Source organism: Oryctolagus cuniculus, chromosome 1 (genome assembly GCF_964237555.1).
Source record: "Oryctolagus cuniculus chromosome 1, mOryCun1.1, whole genome shotgun sequence".
Taxonomy (NCBI): Eukaryota; Metazoa; Chordata; class Mammalia; order Lagomorpha; family Leporidae; genus Oryctolagus; species Oryctolagus cuniculus.
The window spans coordinates 59,931,118-59,945,510 of record NC_091432.1 but is presented as its reverse complement, the minus strand read 5'-3'; the positions used below and the strand labels follow the sequence as shown (position 1 = coordinate 59,945,510).

The 14,393-nt window shown below is 39.0% G+C and overlaps 1 pseudogene; it reads right to left on the bottom strand.

The window, feature by feature from the left end:
• Positions 1–2,881: 2,881 nt before the first annotated feature.
• Positions 2,882–14,393, bottom strand: part of LOC127484831 (non-histone chromosomal protein HMG-14 pseudogene) — a 36,351-nt pseudogene continuing 24,839 nt past the window's right edge.

Here is a 14,393-nt window from a genome sequence, read left to right as displayed (position 1 = left end):
CCAAGTCTTTACAACATTGTGGCTGTTTTTACAGCCTAAACCAAAAGGGAATTGTTAATTACATCTCTTATGTGTCAAGACATGTGATTGGTGCAGCAGGTTTGCAAGAATAGATTCAGCAGTCTCAGAAAGCAAGGAAGATCTCATGAACTGTAATAAGGATGAGTTAATTTTGTTCCAGAAATTGGAGTTTAGTTCAGTTCACAAGGCCAACAGGTGCCCAGATAATTATGTTCAGACAGCTCAGTTTGAAAATTCAACTTTAAAGTTCAATTGCCTCACTTCAAAACACTCAACTACCTTTCTTCCAAAATTTAGCTGTGAATGTGTATGAGACCTACTTAACAAGGGCTTCCTTATCCATCTTAAGTGGCTGTGATTCATAGGCAATATATTACACTGACCATCTTTCTTGCCAAATATGTTGACACAAGGAGCAATTTGATAATTTGTACTATCAGAAATAAATACATCCTCATTTAGGTAAAGAAAGACTTTGAGTGTTATTGCTCTGCTATAAGGGGAAGAGGACTACTATTACAGGGAGAATAATCCAGTGCTAAAAGCATCTCAGAAGTAAAGAAGAAGGGTATGTTTATGAGGAAGAATTGAAAGAACTAGGAAAATCTCACTATGGGAGGAATCCTATAATTAGGAAATAGTGTTCTAGGGTTAAGCTTATACTGCACAACGTTTGGGGCAGGGGTTGTAGGAGGTGGAAGCTCAGGAATCCAGAAGAAGGAGAATATTTGCACAATGCTCTTTTTTCTGTTGATCTGTGGATATAAACAGTTCAACAAATCTTTTACTAGGCACTGTATGAAAATGGAAAGGGTCTGTGTCTGGGCTGTCACAAGTAAAAAAGGAGACATGAGTCTCCTCTAAGTCACATAGTAAGGGTAGATCATCACATTGGGCCCTTTCTCAGATACAACAATGCGAATGTATTTCTTTAAATGTAGCTATTTTTTCAAAAATAAGGAACTCAGGTAGATTTTATCACTGTTGATATGACTCATGTGTGTAGCAGTTTCTATTGCAAGCATAGAAAAGAGAGCTACTAACTTGACCTGGAAGATTAGTGAAAGTATTCACAATTATTTGAAACATGAACTGGGTCAGGAATATAGAACCCAAGATAGAGCATATGTGGAAAGGTACTTTAGTATATAATACACAGAGTTGAGAAATACTTTGAGGCGAGGGAACAATGGCAGTATTTGACTTCCAAAGGAAGAAAGTGAGCCAGATGGTAGAAAAAGGAAAAAAGAGTGGTTGTGAAAGGAATTTGATTATTGTCAGACCTAAAGAGGCCTTGAGTGACAAGGCCAAGCAATTTTGATTGTATCATAAACCAACAGAGTTTTCAAAAATTTTGCACCCAAGAAAAGTAAGATTTAAATGATTTTCAGGACGCAATGTAAAGAGCTGACCACTAGATGGGGAGAGACAGCGAGAAAGAGAGACTAGATTCAGATTCAAGATCAGTGAAATAAAGCATAGTGATGTGCAGTAGGTAATAGCTATGAATCAGGATCCACAGTTACAGGGGAAGAACTAGGAAAATCAGGATTCTAAAACATAAAGTGTATTCACTTCCTCCTATATACATCAGAACTGAATTGATTTTCCCTATCAAAGTTTTTGAGAAGAAAGTGTTGTCAAATGGTTAGAGCTAAAGTTTCTTATTGGGTATGCCTTTCCACATAGTTAATCCAACAATCCAGACAGTAACTTCAAATAAAACAGAATGATATTATATAGTTAGAAGCAGGATTTAAGAAGCAAGGTAAAATTTGATAGAAACCTATGATTTTCTGCAGCATCACAGCTTGCCAGAGAGGTATTCTCAGACTACACAAACTACAGTCGCATTAAATGATTTTCACTCTAGCTATTCATTTCTTTTTTAGCACTGAAAACATTCTGAATTTTTTCCCCTTATGTGTTTACAAGTTAATGGTCTGCTTCTCATTACAATATAAACTCTGTCTGAGCAGGGTTTTACTTGGTCTTATTTTTCAGTTAACCCCCAGCATCTAGAATAACTCCTTGTTCACTGAGAGCCTCAATAAATATGTGTGGGCTAACTTCAAGGATTTTTGGCATCCATTTGCTAAGTTAGTCTCACTTAAAGGCACACATTCATAATGGGTAGAAGAAAAGTCACTAGAATGGGTATGATAAAAACATTGGAGAGTCATCCTGACTTGGTTATTTGAATGTTTTAGGTTTACAAAGAATTTTTTTAGAAAAAAGTGAAAGCAAAAGTGAGACAGTGATGTGAAGCAAATGGGATGCATTCATAAATTGATTTCATCAACAAGTATTCATTGATCTGGTTATACTGATTTCAAAATTTTTTTGAGTGGTTGAGTATTATCAGAAATCAGAGGAAGGTTAAAATTTATAGCATAGGCAGGGTTGATTTTCATTTAAATATAACTGAAACAGCTGAGCATATTTTGCTGTCTATAGTGAAGTATTCACACAGGTAAGATGCTCAAGAAATCTTTAGATTCAATGTTTAGAAAATATCAGAACTAAGAGTGGTTTTCTGTAGGAAACAATTCTAAACATGGGAGAAGTAACTGAAAATATTCAAGACAGATTCAATGCACAACTGAGACTCCAAATTGCCATTTAGTGTGCGTTATATTGTAGGATATAAAAACCACCCCCACCTATGGAATGTTAAGCTGACACCGAAGACAGTGGAAGTCTCCCAAAGTTCTATATGGCACTATTTTCTGGTTGTACCAAAAAATAAACAACCAGCAAATGATTTCACCTCTTAAAAAATTTACACTTAAAAAATGGGATGAGGTGGGCTCCCCTCCTTCTTAAAAATTTTCTCAGAGCTACTGAAAAACCTGCAGTTACAAAGTAGTTGAGGAAAATATTCCTCTGGATTGAACAAGAAGGGGGACAGGGGCCACTAACACATGGCGTATGCCTTTAATCGGACTTGGCTTCTTTCTCTTCCGCTTCATCAGAGGCTGGACGCTCCTCATTCTCAGTTTCTCCGTTTTCTGCATGCAAGTCTTCATTAGCTTCTCGGTGAGCCGCCTCGGCCTGTTTTCCCTTTGCTCCTCTCTTCCCCTTGGCTTGCATCTTTTTTCTGACGACTTTTCCTACCCGGAGGATTTCTCGGGCTTCGCTTCCACTTTCACGGGGCTGCTTCCCCGACAGCCGCGCCGACCTTGCTTGGGCTCCTCCTTCGCCGCCCCTTCCGCAGAGCTGACCTTCCTGTTGGGCACCGTGCCGGCGGGGAGCCTGCGAGCTGTGGCGCGCCAAGAGCCTCCCCGCCGCCAGAGCCGCTAGGACCCGCGGCGGGGAGCGGGCAGAACCAGATGGAACCTTACTGGGAGCCCGCCTCCTTCTCCCCCCGACCCCCCGCCAGAAATAGTTTTATTTTATGCGCAAATAAGGGATAGATGTCTTACCTATTATTTTCCAAAAATAATTAGGCACTTATTAAAAAAAAACCCTGGATAACAAATTTGAAAAGGCACTAGAATTCCCGTTTCTACATTACTACTAAACTATAACATTAAAACTCTTTCTACCAATAATCACTATTCTCCCAAGTAGGAATTATAGCGCCATTCGAGGCTGTGTTCAACTCTTACCCCCAGTAACTCCCACAACTACCTATAAGAACTGCTAAACTAGGTCAAAGCAGTCCAGGGAAATCAGGCTTCATTCTACAAACCTATTATGCTCTTCTAAGATGCAAACGAACTAAAACAGGAAGTACTGAAATCCAAAGGTATCAATTGAGATTGTCACACACTGTTAAGTTGCTGTAGCCCCACTTTAAGAAGATGAGTAAAAGGAATATTTTACTGCAAAGAACATTTTATTTTATATATCCTTTCCCATGAATTTTTATAATTAGCTATTACACAAATACTGCCTACTGCCATTATCCACAATTAACTTCTGTATTTAAAAACAAAATTTTGGTGATTTATTTAAACACTCTGTCAGGAAAGATTTAACATGGACATGCAATCCAACATCTGTATCTGATGTTCTGTGGTTTTTGAATAATCTTCAAAAAGTTCATGGAAAATTCATACAGTGAAAAAAATGCTTGATTAAAAAATTTGGCATCAAAAGAAATTTGTTTTCCATGAACTCTTTATTTTTAAGATTTATTTATATATTTGAAAGGCAAAGTTACAGAGAAGCAGAGACAAGAGTGAGAGAGAGAGAGACAGGTCTTCCATCTGCTGGTTCACTCCCCAGATGGCCGCAACAGTTGCAGCTGTGCCGATCTGAGGCCAGGAGCCAGGAGCTTCCTCTGAGTCTCCCATGCTGTTGCAGGGGCCCAGCATCTTCTACTGCTTTCCCAGACCATAGCAGAGAGCTAGATAGGAAGTAGAGCAACTGGGACTTGAACTGGGGCCCATAAGGGATGCCAGCACTGCAGGAGGGGTTCTACGCACTTTGTCACAGTGCCGGCATTTATATTCTAATATATTTCTGGAGTTGGATTGCTAGCATGTTATTGACTTTTTTTTGCAACAGTATTCATAAAAGATGCTGGTCTGTTTTTCTCGACATATATTTTGCTGGATAGGACATGTTCCCTTCTCTTGAATTTCTTGGGAAGATTTTCTAAAGATTCATGTTATTTTTGCTTTTATGATTTCTAGAATTTACCAAGGAAGCCATATGATCCCAGGCTTTTATTTTTTAGGGGAGATTTTGAATATTGACCATGTATTTTTTATAGATCTGATGAGATTTTCTTGTGTTTCATTGATAGGAGTGAGACAGAGACATGAATATAGGAACAGAGAGAAATAGACAAGAGAAGGAGAACTTCCATCTGCTGGTTCACTCCTCAAATGCCTGATATGGCCAAGGTTGTGCCAGGTAAAACTGGAGACCTGGAACTCAAGTCAGGTCACAATACAGGTGGCGGTGAGCCAACCATTTGAGCCATGGTTGCTGCCTCTTGGGGTCTGTATATGGCCAAACATCCATGTTTTCTTCTTCACCAATCACTTTTTGTAATGTGTTTTTGTGAAATTTCCTCTTTAAACTAGGTTACCTAGTTTGTTGGATCACAAGTATTCTACTTGTCTTTACAGCTATAAAGGCAATACTAATGTGTACACATTAATATATTATTTGGTAATTTGATTATCCTGAAGCCTTCTTTGGTATTCTATATTGCCAACTGTTGATTGTGTTGATTTTCTCTTTTGCTTTTGCTATATTATATTAAATTTATCTGAACTCTGTTTTTTTTCTTTCTGTATTCTTGTGCTGCAGTTTGCTTTTCCTTTTTCTAGTTACTTAAAGTATAGAAATGATTATTGATTCAATATTTTTCCTCTTTTTTAGTGCAGGAAATTATAGCTATAGATTCTTATCTGCTTACTGATTTCAATTCATTTCATATGTCTGGGCATATTGTAATTTCATTTTACTCATTTCTAAATATTATCTAATTTGCACTGTGATTTGGTTGATAGGTTGGTTGTTTGAGAGTGTATTGATTAATTTCTACATATTTATGAATATTCCAGTTTGGGACTGGCTTATTTCACTCAGCATAATGTTTTCCAGATTACTCCATTTTGTTGCAAATGACCTCATTTCATTGTTTCTTACTGCTGTATAGTATTCTAGAGAGTACATGTCCCATAATTTCTTTATCCAGTCTACCGTTGATGGGCATTTAGGTTGGTTCCAGGTCAAGGCTATTGTGAATTGAGCTGCAATAAACATTAATGTGCAGACAGCTTTTTTGTTTGCCAATTTAATTTCCTTTGGGTAAATTCCAAGGAGTAGATTGGCTGGGTTGGATGGTATGGTTATATTCAGGTTTCTGAGAAATCTCCAGACTGACTTCCAAGTGGCGTAACCAGTTTGCATTCCCACCAAATGGGTTAGTGTCCCTTCTTCCTCACATCCTCGCCAGCATGTGTTGTTGGTAGGGCTGAGAGCCATTCTAACCAGGGTGAGGTCAAACCTCATTGTGGTTTTGATTTGCATTTCCCTGATTGCTAATGACCTTGAACATTTTTTCATGTGCCTGTTGGCCATTTGGATTTCCTCTTTTGAAAAATGTCTATTGAGTTCCTTGGCCCATCTCTTAAGTGGGTTGTTTGTTTTGATGTGTGGAGTTTCTTGATCTCTTTCTAGATTCTGGTTATTAACCCTTTATCTGTTGCATAGTTTGCAAATATTTTTTCCCATTCTGTCGGTTGCCTCTTCACTTTCCTGACTGCTTCTTTTGCAGTACAGAAACTTCTCAACTTGATGCAATCCCAAATGTTAATTTTGGCTTTGCCTGCCTGTGCCTCTGGGGTCTTTTCCAAGAAGTCTTTGCCTGTGCCAATATCTTGTAGGGTTTCTCCAATGTTCTCTAGTAATTTGATGGTGTTGGGTCATAGATTTAGGTCTTTAATCCATGTTGAGTGGATTTTTGTGTAAGGTGTGAGGTAGGGGTTTTGCTTCATGCTTCTGCACGTGGAAATCCAGTTTTCCAAGCACCATTTGTTGACTAGATTCTCCTTGCTCTAGGAATTGGTTTTAGATCCTTGATCAAATATAAGTTCGCTGTAGATGTTTGTATTGATTTCTGGTGTTTCTATTCTGTTCCATTGGTCTATCCATCTGTTTCTGTTCCTTCCATACCCAGTTTGCTTAGAGTTTTCATCATGAAATGATGTTGTATTTTAACAAATGCTTTCTCTTCATCTATTGAGATAATCATATGGTTTTTTTTTCTGAAGTCTGTTAATGTGGTTTATCACATTGATTGTTCTGCGCACATTGAACCGTCCCTGCATACCAGGGATAAATCTCACTTGGTCTGGGTGGATGATCTTTCTGATGTGTTGTTGCATTCTATTAGCCAGAATTTTATTGAGGATTTTTGCTCTATGTTCATCATGTATATTGGTCTGCAATTTTCTTTCAATCCTGCGTCTTTTTCCGGCTTATGGATTAAGATGATGCTGGCTTCATAGAAAGAATTTGGGAGGATTCCATCTTTTTTGATTGTTCTGAATAGCTGGAAAAGAATTAATTGGAATTAGTTCTTCTTTAAACTTCTGGTAGAATTCAGCAATGAATCCTTCCGGTCCTTGGCTTTTCTTTGTTGGGAGGGACTGTATTACTGATTCAATTTCTGTCTCAGTTATGTGTCTGTTTAGGCTTTCTATGTCTTCTTGGTTCAATTTAGGAAGATTGCAAGTTTCCAGGAATCTATCCATTTCTGATAGATTTCCCTGTTTCCTGGCATACAACTCTTTGTAGTAATTTCTGATGGTTCTTTTTATTTCTGTGGTGTCCTTTGTTACATTCCCATTTTCACATCATTTTATTGATTTGGGTCTTCCTTCTTTTTTTAGTTAGTTTGGCCAATGGTGTGTCAATTTTGTTTGTTTTCTCAAAAAACCCACTCTTCGTTTGGCTGATCGTTTGTAATTTTTTTTGGATAAAATTCTGTTGATTTCTTCTCTGATATTAATTATTTCTCTTCTCCTACTATTTTTTGGTCTGGTTTGCTCCAGTTTTTCTAGAGCCTTGAGATGCATTGAAAGCTCATTTATTTGGTGCCTTTCCAATTTTTTGATGTAGGCACCTAGTGCTATAAACTTTCCTCTTAACAATTTTTTTAACTTTCAATTAATAAATATAAATTTAGAAAGTACAACTTTTGGATTACAGTGGCTTTTCCCTCCCATAACTTCCCTCCCACCTGCAACCCTCCCATCTCCTGCTCCCTCTCCCATTGCATTCACATCAAGATTCACTTTCAATTATCTTTATATATAGATGATCAATTTAGTATATATTAAGTAAAGCTTTCAACAGTTTACACCCACACCAAAACACAAAGTGTAAAGTACTGTTTGATTACTAGTTGTAGCATTAATATTCACATTGTACAACACATTGAGGACAGAGATCCTTCATGGGGAGTAAGTGCACAGTGACCCCTGTTGTTGACTTAACAAATTGACACTCTTGTGTATGGCATTAGTCATCACCCAAGGCTCTGGTCATGAGTTGCTAAGGCTATGGAAGCCTTTTGAGTTTGACAACTCTGATCTTATTTAGACAAGGTCATAGTCAAAGTGGAAGTTCTCTCCTCCCTTCAGAGAAAGGTACCTCCTTCTTTGATGGCCCGTTCTTTCCACTGGGATCTCACTTACAGAGATCTTTAATTTAGGTCTTTTTTTTTTGCCAGAGTGTCTTGGCTTTCCATGCCTAAAATACTCTTATTGGCTCTTCAGCCAGATACAAAAGCCTTAAGTGCTGATTTTGAGGCCAGAGTGCTCCTCTTAACACTGCTTTTTTCTGTATCCATAAGTTTTTTTTTTTTTATTTAATGAATATAAATTTCCAAAGTACGACTTATGGATTACAATGGCTTCCCCCCCATACCGTCCCTCCCACCCACAACCCTCCCCTTTCCCACTCCCTCTCCCCTTCCATTCACATCAAGATTCATTTTCGATTATCTTAATTCTGTATCCATAAGTTTTGATATCTTGTGTTGTTATCCTCATTTACTTCCAGAAAGTTTTTGATTTCTCTTTTGATTTCTTCCATGACCCACTGTTCATTCAGGAGCATGTCATTCAGTCTCCATGTGTTTGCATATTCTCTAGGGATTCCTTAGTTGCAAATTTCCAGCTTAATTCCACTGTGGTCCGAGAAGCTGCATGTTATGATTCTAATTCTTTCAAATTTGCTGAGACTTGCTTTATGGCCTAGTATGTGGTCAGTCCTAGAGTAGGTTCCATGTACTGCTGAGAACAATGTAAATTCTTTAAGTTTAGGATTAAAAGTTCTGTAGATATCTGTTAAATCCATTTGGGCTATAGTGTTGATTAAGTCTGCTGTTTCCTTGTTGATTTCTTTCTGGTTGACCTATTTCTGAGAGTGGAGTATTGAACTTCCCCAGTACTATTGTATTGGAGTCTAAGTCTCCCTTTAAGTCCCTTAACATATCTTTTAAATACCCGGTCCCCTGTAATTAGGTGCATACACATTTATAATAGTTATATCTTCCTGTTGAAATGATCCCTTAATCATTATATAGTGCCCCCCTTTGTCTCTCTTAACAGTTTTTGTATTAAAGTTTATTTTGTCAGATATTAACATGGCTGCGTCAGCTGTTTCTTGGTTTCTGTTGGCATAGAATATCTTTTTCCAACCTTTCACTTTCAGTCTGCATGTATCTTTGTTGGAAAGATGTGTTTCTTGTAGGAAGCAAATAGATGGGTTTTGTTCCTTAATCCATTCAGCCAGTCTGTGTCTTTTAACTGGAGAGTTAAGTCCATTAATGTTCAATGTGACTATTGATAAGCAGTAACTTTGCCCTGCCAGTTTACCAAAGATATTTTCTAGTATATGCTTTGAACTTCCTGTGATCTTTTACTGGGAGGTTTTCTTCCTTTACCTTCTTTCATACTGATGGCTGTGTTTCTGTGTTTCTGTGTGTAACACATCTTTAAGCATCTTTTGCAGGGTTTCTGATGAGAAGTCTGCTGTTAGTCTAATTGGAGATCCTCTGAGAGTAATCCAACGTTTCTCTCTTGCACATTTCAGAATCTTTTCTTTATGTTTCACTCTGTGAGTCTGATTACAACGTGTCATGGTGAGGATCTCTTTTGATCATGTTTATTAGGTGTTCTATGAGCTTCCTGTACTAGGATGTCTCTGTCCTTCTCCAAACCCAGGAAGTTTTCTTTGAGTATCTCACTAAAAAGGCCTTCTAATCCCTTCTCCTCTCCATGCCTTCAGGAACTCCTAGAACCTGAATGTTGTTTTTTTTTTTTTTAATATTATATTTAGATTACTGACAATATTTTTTAGATTTCTAATTTCCTCTTCTTCTCTTTGGTTTGACTGTATGCTTTCATGTTGTCTGTCTTCTTAGTCTGATATTCTCTCTTCTGCCTCACTGATTCTTTTTTTAAGGCTCTCTAATGTGTTTTTCATTTGATCTATTGAATCATTCAGTTCATTTTGATTTCTCTTCACTATCACAATTTCGTTTTCTACTAGATTCTTCATTTCATTTTGATTCCTCCTAAGATTTCATTTTCATGAGCCAGATTTTCTATCCTGTCCAGTAAGGATTTCTGTAGTTTAAGAATTTGTTTTTGAGAACTTCTAAATGTTATTATCATAAATTTTTTGAAATCCATGTCTTTCATTTCTTCTATCCCATCGTCTTCATACACTTGATTTGGAGTGTGATGTTCATTTGGGGACCTCATAATGTCTTCCTTGTTCTTGTTTCCTCATTTGTTTCTGTCCTTGTTTCTGCGTTTGTTGCTTGGCATTGTGTATATATTCTTTGTTTTTTTCTTGTTTTTTTTTTTTTTTTTCCTTGCTGTGGTGACTTTTCTCATTATACTATAACTCTAGATTAAGTGGACTGTCTGCTTTTGGTGGATCTTTAGGGGCTTGTGTTGAGTGTGGTCAGAGAGCTCTGTTCAGTTCTTCATGGTTAAGGGTGTGCCAAAGATTGCACATCCAGGCTTGGTGTGGTAAATCTTCTCTCTCTCTCTTTTTTTCATTAAGAAGGGAAGTAATTCCTCACAGATGAGCTATTCTCCTTGAAGGCAGTCAGTGTCTGAGCGCTGGCCCCTGTGGGTATAATATTCGTCTGCTCTGTCCCAAGGACCACACAAAGGATCTGTGCAGTCCTCAGTGTAAGCTCAGATTCCCCTGAAATCTCCCACTGGGTTGCCAAGGTTACCGAGTTTGTGGCGTCCCCCACCGAGTACTCATGTCTTAGGCACTCCGTGAGTACTTTCACACACCCTTAGTTTTTTTTTTTTTTTTTTTTTTTTTCACAGTCTCAGTTCATAAGCTCCATGCATTCACTAGGTCTTAACCTCCTGTTACTTCTCTCACCAGAGTCAGGTTTTTCTGCTTGGCTGCGGGCGGGTGCAGCCCTGAGGTGGCACAGCTGTTACGTATGTCCAAAATGTCACCTGCTCTTTGTCTTGCTTGCCTTTGTAAGGTGAGTGGAGAGAGTGAATTGTGTCTGTACTGGTCCCTTTTATTTTTTTTCTCTCCTCTAGTTAGCCTGGTGAACTTTCCCCCACGAGGCTTCAAGCCTCATTCCCTCTAGGCTCTTCCTGCCACTTTCCCGCCAGTGTCTCGGGCTACTGAGGTTTCGCCTCACCTGCCTTTCCAGTGCTGGTGCGTAGACTCAGCAGCTGGGGTCCCAAGCCGTGGGCACCCGTGCCCTCCATGTAGGTCCACCGTGTCCCACTAGTTCCAGAAGAGTTTCCTCTGCAGTTTTTTCCCCTAACTCTTCCCTGAAACTACAGTATCTCCACTTTTATTAAACTATCTTTTCCCACACTATCAGTGTGCTCCCTCCCTATTCTGCCATCTTGGAGGAATCTGCTTCAAATGTTTTGGAGCTCTGTGGTTAGATGTGTAAGTTTTTTTTTCATTGTTTTATCTTCTTGGTGGTTTGGCATTCTTATGAATATTGAATGTCTTTCTTGTCTCCTATAACAGGTTTTGACTTAACATACGTGTGTGTGTGTGTGTGTGTATAAATAAAGATTTATGTATTTTTGAAAGGTAGATTTACAGAGAGGCAGAGAGAGTGAGGTCTTCTATCCACTGGTTCACTTTCCAGATGGCCACAATTACTGGAGCTTCACTAATCTGAAGCCAAGAACTAGGAGATTCTTCTGGGTCTCCCATGTGGGTGCAGAGGCCCAAGGACTTGGACCATCTTCTACTGCTTTCCCTGACCATAGCAGAGAACTGGATCAGAAGTGGAGCAGCTGGGACTTGAACCAGCACCCATATGGGATGTCAGTGCTGCAGGAGATGGCTCTACCCACTACTCCACAATGCCAGCCCCAACATATATTTTCTTGATACAAGGATAGCCACCCAACTCCCACTTGGAATACTATTCCCATGGAGTATATTTTCTTCTTTTCACTTTTGACCAGTTTGTGTCTTTAGATATTAATGAGTATCTGGGGAATGCTGTGGTGGAATGAGAAGGCGGTGGCAAGATGGTGCTGGTGAGCAAGCGAGACATGTGTTCAGTTACTCAGGAAATGGTGGCAGAACCCACCTGGCAAAGGAGGCTGCCTAGCAACAGGCAGTGATTTGTTATGGCATAAACCACCCCTTGACTGGATTGGCTGCCTTGGCTATATAAACTTCTGCCTCTACTGAAATAAATGAGTCTGTCAGCTGCTCGCCTCTAGCCCACTTTCAACTGACTCCTAGTGTCTGTGTCATGACTCTGTGCCTCTTGCCCCCACTGTGCTTCTCCTCTCAGAACGAATCTACAGCAACAGACAGCTAAGGCTACTTCTTGCTTTTCTAATACATTCAGTCAATTTCTGCTTTTTAATTGAAAGCTTAATCCATTTACATCAGTGTTTTCGTGATAAATAAGGAAGTCCACCATGTTGCTATGGGTTTTTATGAATCAAATAATTTGATTTTCAGTTTCTTGATTACTGCCTTCTTTTGTATTCGTGTTTTCAGTGGGCCATATTAAATCCTGTCTAACTTCCTTTTATGTTTTTTTTTTTTTTTGTAATGTGAGTACAGATTCCCTGGTGTTTGCTATTAGCCTCCAAACATATAATTATCTATATTTAATCAATGCACATAATATTCCATATACATACAAAATCTCTGGTCATATACTGCTCCATCCCTCCCATTTATGTTGGCATTGCCACAAATTACATCTTTACATATTGGGTATTCACAGTATACATTTACAATTAAATTTTTATGCATTTTTCTTCATATTGTAAGCGAAAAGGAGTCACAACAAGAAATATATTGATTAATTTTTGTATTTGCCTAACTGGTAACCATTGCTCATGTACTTCTTTCTTTTTATATCTTTGAGTCATTATCTGCTGTCTTTCTATCTTGTTGAAGGAATCTCTTTAGCATTTACTGTAGAGTATGTCTGCTAGTAATAACTTTCTCAGCATTTGTTAATCTGGTTTTGTCTTAATTTCTCTGGAATATATTTGTCCTGTTGGTCTCTGAATTCTCTCTATGAGCTTATGCTTAGTTCATATGTTAATAGAGATTTTATTTCTGTTGTTGTTAAACAATAACATTAATAAAAATACCTGATCTCTTCCAGAATTGTTTTGCCTCAGTGCCTGGGTGTACTTTCAATGAGTAGGGAGCCCTATATAATTCTACCTTGATTTTACTTTCTGCTTTGAGACAAAAAATCACATAGAGGTGAAAGCTTAGGGTCTTTTCAGATATTTTCTGAGAGTATATCCAGGTATGAAAATGCATGCGGGGGGCAGCGCTGTGGCCTAGCGAGTAAAGCTGCCGTCTGCAGTGCCAGCATCCCATATGGGCACTGGTTCAAGTCCCAGCTGTTCCACTTCTGATCCAGCTCTCTGCTATGGCCTGGGAAAGCAATAGAAGATGGCCCAAGTCCTTGGGCCCCTGCATTTGTGTAGGAGACCCAAAAGAAGCTCCTGGCTCCTGGCTTCAGATTGGCACAGCTCCGGCCATTGTGGCCATCTGGGAAGTGAACCAGTGGATGGAAAACCTCCCTCCCTCTCTCTCTCTCTCCCTCCCTGTGTGTGTGTGTGTGTGTGTGTAACTCTTTCAAATAAATAAATAAATCTTTAAAAAATGCATGTGACCTTCTGAATTTCAACACACAGGAAGCTTTCCATGTCCTACTTCCCCACAGGCTCTCTCTCTCTAGTCCTTCCTCACAAGATTTCATATGTCTGTGGTTTGTGTGATCCTCTTCTTCTAGTCAACAGTAGCTTATTCTTTTTCTATTCATTGTTTTCAAGGGATACCTCACATAGTCATGTTTCTGTCCTGAGAAAGCATTGTAATATGCAAAACAAAGGAACTTTCCTCGTATAGAATTCATACAGAACCAAACACAGTTGTTTGATAATAAGCTTTTTTAAAGATTTATTTTATTTATTTGAAAGAGTGAGAGAGAGAGAGAGAGAGAGAGAGAGAATCTTACATAAACTGGTTCAGTCCTCAAATGGCACCAATGACCTGCGCTGGGCCAGGCCAAAGCCAGGAGCCACGAGCTTCTTCCAGATCTCCCACTTGAGCGCAGGGACCCAAGGACTTGGGGAATCCCGCACTGCTTTCCAAGCACCTTAGCAGGGAATTGGATAGGAAGTAGAGTAGCCAAGACTTAAACTGGCACCGTATGGGATGTCAGTGCTGCAGGTTGCAGCTTAACCCACTGTACCACAATACCCGCCCTGAGAATAACTTTTTTTCTGATCTCTTTTTAACCAGGGACCAGAGTTCCACACAGGGAATACGGGTTGCCATCTCAAGACTTCTGCTGAGCAAGGAGGCAGCATTGACAAAGGGAAAGCCAAAACCTCAGA